This window comes from Limulus polyphemus, unplaced genomic scaffold (genome assembly GCF_000517525.1).
Source record: "Limulus polyphemus unplaced genomic scaffold, Limulus_polyphemus-2.1.2 Scaffold9384, whole genome shotgun sequence".
NCBI lineage: Eukaryota > Metazoa > Arthropoda > Merostomata > Xiphosura > Limulidae > Limulus > Limulus polyphemus.
The window spans coordinates 8,058-15,064 of NW_013674994.1; the positions used below are offsets into that span (position 1 = coordinate 8,058).

The 7,007-nt window shown below is 32.0% G+C and overlaps 1 long non-coding RNA gene across 1 annotated transcript; it reads left to right on the forward strand.

The window, feature by feature from the left end:
* Window positions 1-211: 211 nt before the first annotated feature.
* Window positions 212-2,361, forward strand: LOC111083400. Its single transcript, XR_002609017.1, has 2 exons — window positions 212-371; window positions 547-2,361. It is a non-coding gene; the product is annotated as an uncharacterized LOC111083400 (long non-coding RNA).
* The last annotated feature ends 4,646 nt before the right edge of the window (window positions 2,362-7,007 follow it).

Below are 7,007 nucleotides of genomic sequence, written 5' to 3' on the forward strand. Positions count from 1 at the left end.
TTAAATAACAGATTCAGGGATGCGATTTTCATAAAATTGGAAGAATAAGTATAAAACTGTAAACACAGCTACATTGGATGTCATATTATTTTCATGTGTACAATCAAAGCCCAGCTCTTTAAGGGATGATCTCACAATCTTTAATATATTTATTGTTTCACGTGTATAAAAGTCCAGTCATTTCAAATTAAGGAAGAACCATGGAACAAACTGATAACCTAACTGCTTTTGTAAAATAGCCAATCCACCCCTGGATAGGCAGTGCTTACTTGTTGGGATACTCGAGTTATGGGTGATGTGATTTCCTTGTATCATAGTAAAATGTTTTCCACTAACTAGAGATTAGTTACTCTGTATTATTAACGTCAAATGTAAAGATAACAAACTGATAACCTAACTGCTTTTGTAAAATAGCCAATCCACCCCTGGATAGGCAGTGCTTACTTGTTGGGATACTCGAGTTATGGGTGATGTGATTTCCTTGTATCATAGTAAAATGTTTTCCACTAACTAGAGATTAGTTACTCTGTATTATTAACCTCAAAGGTAAAGAAAAGAATTAACTTTAATTTCCGAAGTAGAACTAAATTAAAACTGACTATTGAAAGGAATTAATCACGAGAAAGGTAAACAATTATACTAATAGTTCTCAAATCGAATGGATGTTACCGATACTTAAAAAAAAACCTTGTCAACTTGTAGTTAATTAGACAATAAATGTTTCACTCTTGACGGAGTACATGTTAGTGAAATGTGGCTACTTTGATGTAGGCTGACCTGCACTTCACACAGAATGTAATCAACGTTATACCTATATTGTTTTATTTTTTTTTAACTTTGTCAGTTAAATTTACACTGCTACTGTTTTTTATATTAATGAAATCCCTTGAATGTAATGTTGAATATAAAAAATACGTCATCGGTACAGCTTTGTATTAATGTACTTTTTTTACATTTGATTGGTGTATTTGAGACCACTCATAAATTAAAACTACTTGGTTTTGTTTTGCAGAGAGCTTTACACGTTATCCGTGTGGTAACTGAATTGTATATTAACCAATTTTCCGTTTTGTTTTTGTAATTATTGGTTGTCCTAACATAACATGATTTGTACTGGTTATTTATTTAGGCTAAACAACTCTCATGTTACACCTGTATCTGTGGTTTATAGCTTGATAGAAACTATCGTGTGTACATCTTTTATTAAAGCTCATTCTACTACTGTGAAAGGAATACCATTAATTGCACTGTTTGCTCATATTCTTGTATACAGTAATTATTGACATAACCCATATTAATTTCAGAAACAAAATGCAAATATATAAATATATATATATAAAGCTATGATTTTATCCTATAGCTAGATAAATATGAATAGCTTTAAAACTTGAGAATGTTATATTTCTCATTGACTGTGTGTGTGTGTGTGTTTGGTTATAAGTACTAGTTAGAAAACTGTTTTATTTACTAATGTAGTGAAATATCTTAGCATAACATCATTCAGGTATTAAAGATTTATTTTCATTGTTTTGTAAGTTGTTTACGGGGGTTTTCTTTGTACAAGTTAGTAAGAAAACACATTATTGAAAGGTTCTGCCTGATGAAGATGTTTAAAAGTTATTTGTAATAGAACATGGAATTAGAAATAAGAGTGGTTGTTCAGTTTAATTGTTTTTTATGAGAGAATTAGCTAGCAAATGTCTGCCTCTTTTGTAAATGGTTTCAAATATAAAATAGTTTATCTAGTTTGATGTATATCATCAACATTTAAAGCTAATGTTAAAGTAGGCTTAAATAAAAACATGTTAGGAAGTGATCATTTGTATTTTGCTTTGAGTTACGTTTATAGCACAACATTTGTTTATATATATATATATATATATAAAATAAATCAAAACCTGAAAGAACAATCATAGTTAACTGTCAATTTTATTCCAATAATTTGTCAGACCTGTGTTTTTAGAACTTATGGTGTATCTACTTTTGTTTGCATTATCTTTAAGGATATATATATATAGTCTTAATTTATATACAAGCCTAAACTCTTGAACTACGAGGATAATCTTGTGTCAAGTGGAATTTAGAAGCATGTTTCTTAGATTTGAATAATGAAGTTTTAGTAATTATATTTCAATTGAAAGTTTGTTAGTATGACACACATTTTTATATATTTATTTTAAAATAATAATTTGTTAACCTGTAGACAACATCACACAATTCTTTTTTTAGTGTATTAGGGAAAGAAGTGTGATACTGTTCATCTCAAGGCATTGACGGTTCAGAATAAGATTACAGTTCGTAATAAATATGGGCTTGTAAATTGATAATGTTTCAAGTTTAGCCTATCAATGTATTTTCTCAGCTAGTCTCGAAATGTGTTGATTATTGTATTTTTTGCGTTAAGTACCACGTTCACGTCGTCATAAATCAAAGGTTATACATCAAGCTTAAACTATTTAACTTTTATTTACACATTGAGATGTTTTCTGCACACTGTTAAGTGTATTAGACTTAATATTCTAAAACACTTGCTCTGATTATCAACTATTGGAAGGAATAAGTATGCAGAATATTTTTTGTTACTGTTGTAAGGTAAAATTCTGTGTTTTCAAGTATGTTATTTCACAAAGTCTGGCATAAATTCAGTGTTTAGCCTAGTCAAACACCCCTGAACTATTTCTCGATAAGTGGCTTAAGACTTTGCACACGACGCTTGATGAAATGAATCTATTAAGTTGTAATAAAGAAACACTCAGATTTTAAATCTATCAGTTTGACATAAAGCAGGCAGGATCTTGAGATAAACTAATCACCTAGGTTATGTATAAAGTGACAACGTGAATAAAAAAAGTTCTGAAAGTATTTTCATTTTACCTGCTATATTTTTTTATTGACTTTTTCTGTTTTTCAGTGCAAAAGAAGTAACAAGTGCAGTGAAAAAATAAGGAAGGAATTTAAAATCATACTTTTACCATCAGTATCGTGTAACATTAATACAAATTTAAACATAATCACTTAGTGAATGTTTGCACAGCTATTTATGTGATAATTTTGTAGCCTATGTTGTCCAATATTGATGTGTTGGTCGGAAACACGAGGTACGAGTGCACTTGCTGCTAACTTGATACAATGTGTTACGTCTCTGTTCGTTTGTTAATTTCCGGTAAAAATTCTTTCCGTGTGACTTCAGCGATACAAGTCCCTTCTTGATTAAAACTAGTTTATTCTTTCTTGTTACAAACTTTGTAATACACTTAACAAATTTTATAATACACGCAATAAATCACAGTGATTCACACTTTATTTACGGTGTCTACTATTCGCTTGACTCAATGATTTATATCTGCATATCTATCTTTCGCTGGCTTACTAAAAAAAGAGGGCGTCTAGCAAACACTGGGACATTCGCGAGGTTCCCCGATAAAACACGATCCTTCTGGAAACTAGCGCGCATGCTCCCAGCGTTGCGTGACTTCCGCTGTTGTAACAAATGCATGTTAAAACTTTGTCTTTAAAAGTTTACAGAATGATAAAAATAGAAAAGAAGGTTTCACTTTCTTTACGTTCAGACAAATTATAAGGAAGGTTAGGTCATTTTAAGTTCAATCTTATCTTAATGAAAGTATATGAAATTTATGCTAAAATAAAAACATAAATAGCTAGAGAGAGAGGTTTTAGACTTTAGAGAAAGCTGTATTTGTAATAAGTTTAATTAAACAAATGTTAATCAGCTTTTTTTCAAACATTATGATTCTTAATTGTTATGTAAATAATTATTTTGTTCTCCGAGATAGTAAGATGAACAACTTTTTAACTATTTTCCTCTGGCACCGAATATAGGCCTTATTATATTCCTTTAAGTTTGAGGATATATTGTTCTTTCTCTTGAAGTTGTAATGCGACACCCTACGACCATGCGTAATACCAGATGTCTGTGAACACCGGTATCAGTTTAATATCATCTTGACATTGAATATCGTGGTAATATTGTCAGTTATTTGTTTGGCTAATATAATCAATGACCGTAGAGGTTGTCCAATAGCTCATTTAGTTCTTATTCAAACATTGGAGCTGCTAGCTTTGTTGATAATAAGCAGCAGTCCTAGATATTGTGCTTAAATACATGGATACGTAATACAACACTGTACGTTAAAAAAAGACTGTTCTTCATTGAAAGTTTTGTCTGTATTCAAAATGAAGGTCCATTGGTGTTAATGTATTGCATATCTGGATACGTAATACAACACTGTACATTAAAAAAAGACTGTTCTTCATTGAAAGTTTTGTCTGTATTCAAAATGAAGGTCCATTGGTATTAATGTATTGCATATCTGGATACGAACTCATTGTCCATTGTTTGTCAAAATTAAGGTCCATTGGTATTAATGTATTGCATATCTGGATACGAACTCATTGACCATTGTTTGTCAAAATTAAGGTCCATTGGTATTACTGTATTGCATATCTGGATACGAACTCATTGACCATTGTTTGTCAAAATGAAGGTCCATTGGTTTTAATGTATTCCATATCTGGATACGAACTCATTGACCATTGTTTGGCTAGTATTTTAGCTTTTGGTTCGACGAGACATTTATTTCCATCATTTCATTGTGGATGAATCTCAGCAAGTATACTGTTCTACATGATACCCTACTGTCCGTGTATACCTTCTCATATCAACAACATCTAATCATGTGATATATATTCCCTCCAATCTTCATAACACCAGTATCAACTGTAAGAAGAATATGAATTTCCCTTTGTTTGGAGTAGACTTGGTGGTGCCAACTGTTTCTGCTACTTAGTCTTTGGTATTTTTCCATTTCAGCAACAAGAAACTGTTCTTGAATATTTGCACGGCTTCTTTCAAGAAAGGTACCTTATTGAGCTTTGTGTGACAGTGAATCTTATATAACTGGTACGTTCCTTTCTGATAGTCTCATGAATTTAATGAAGTTCACTTTCAAGAAAATGTACTTTGTTGAGCTTTGTGTAACAGTGAATCTTATATAACTGATATGTTCCTTCTTTCTGGTAGTCTCATGAATTTACTGAAGTTCACATTTTCTCTCAATCCTGTAATTTTATAAACATGGCATCTACTGATATTTGTAGTTGAGGTCAGGTATTATCAATGGTGTCAGGGATCAAAATATTACATTCCCGAGGAATTTCATCATCTTAGTTGGCTTCCCGATCAGGAATGCGTGGTCCATCTGTATTTCTTTAGTTGTGACCAATGAAAGCAAACATGTTACGTGGATTAAATAATAAACAATTCGTGAAAAAATGCAACTTTACACGATGGAATGTAATCTTCCTGATAGCTTTTCCTCAATTGAATGTAATTTTATTTCATTATTTCTGTCCCTGGATGTTGAAGTAAAATCTTAAAAACATTGATAGCACTTCAGTCCACCATAGCTTATGTGATTTAGTCAACTTCTTGTGAAGTAAAAGTTGTGTCAGAACATTTACTTCCCAAAATACCAATAACATTAAATATCTACTTCCTAATGTTGAAATGTTTTAACTTTTACTGGATCTATACACTCCAGTAACGATAAATCAGAGAAAACGTACACTGCAGTGGGATAGGTATTTGTGATTCCTTTCAAATTCTTTCTGCAGTCCATTGTAAACATTACTTTGTCTTTACATAGATTTTCAAATCAACAAGATAGATTTAGAAAGTGTTCTTTAATAATCCATTTAGAATATGCTCCACTAGTAGTTCCAAAGATGCTGGTGCATTGCACATTTTAATTCATGGAACGGCAGGTTCCATGCATCCCTTGGAACTACTTTCTCTCTGACCATATCTCCATATTATTGTCAACTTCCATATTTCCATTTGTAACAATTTCTTGTGAAAGGTGGTGAGGTCGAAATCGGACCACACATCTTGAAAAACTTTCCATTGTTCATGGATGTTGGTTCCCAAAGCCACAAATTCACTAGACCTGCATTAAGGGACTTGACAGTAATGTGATTCCACCCATCTCATGAGATTTAGTTGGAAGCTGTGAATCTTCATAAACTTTAAACTCTTGTTTATTATTCTGTTAATGGTACAATATTATATGTCTTGGATATTTAAATAGATTTTGTGGGCCGGAAGGTTCTCATTCATAACTATAACTTCGCTTTGTTTCAGATTAGGTTTCTACTTCTACACTTCCATGTAGGATGTTGTTGGCTCTTCTATACTTCCATGGACGATATTGTTGGCTCTTCTACACTACCATGGAGGATATTGTTGGCTCTCCTTTCCAAAGGTGCTCCTTGGTTATACTTTGTTTAAAAATCTTGGTATACAAATATTTTTCCTTAAAAAGAGCTTTTACATAATCCATCTATCCAAATTCAACATGAGCCAATTATATAGACACCAGTAAAGTTGCCAACACACATCACTGGATTAGCATATTCAAAGTCTTGAAATTAACCCTATATACCAATCCAGGTTTGGAAACAAGTGAAACCAGACAAAAGCATTACCAACAGTATCATTCTAATTGCTTGAAAGGTTGAGGAGGGCTTTTCTGACTATGTAGTACTTTCAAATACACACGAAGGTTCCGTGCAACCTGTAGGTAATATGTGGTGTAGCCAAGGTTGAGGAGGACTTTTCTGACTATGTAGTACTTTCAAACACACACGAAGGTTCCGTGCAACCTGTAGGTAATATGTGGTGTAGCCTTTGGTCAGTGTTTCCGTTTCATGTTCTAGACTTTTCTTACTTTTTTGTTGTTGTTGTTTCATTCTCTTCTAAATTTTTATGTCATTGTTGAAACATGAAAAAAAAACTTAACTTTTTAACTGCCACTGTACAGTATTTAGACAACCTTATCTTTATAAATAAGCATTAATAACTCATAAACTCAAATCCTTTATCATGACATCTGTTACACCTTATCAAACAAAGTTGTGTTTTTTTTTATCAACTTATGATTTATTATAAAAATCACAACGTAACAGTTTACACGCCGTTAAGTATGCGT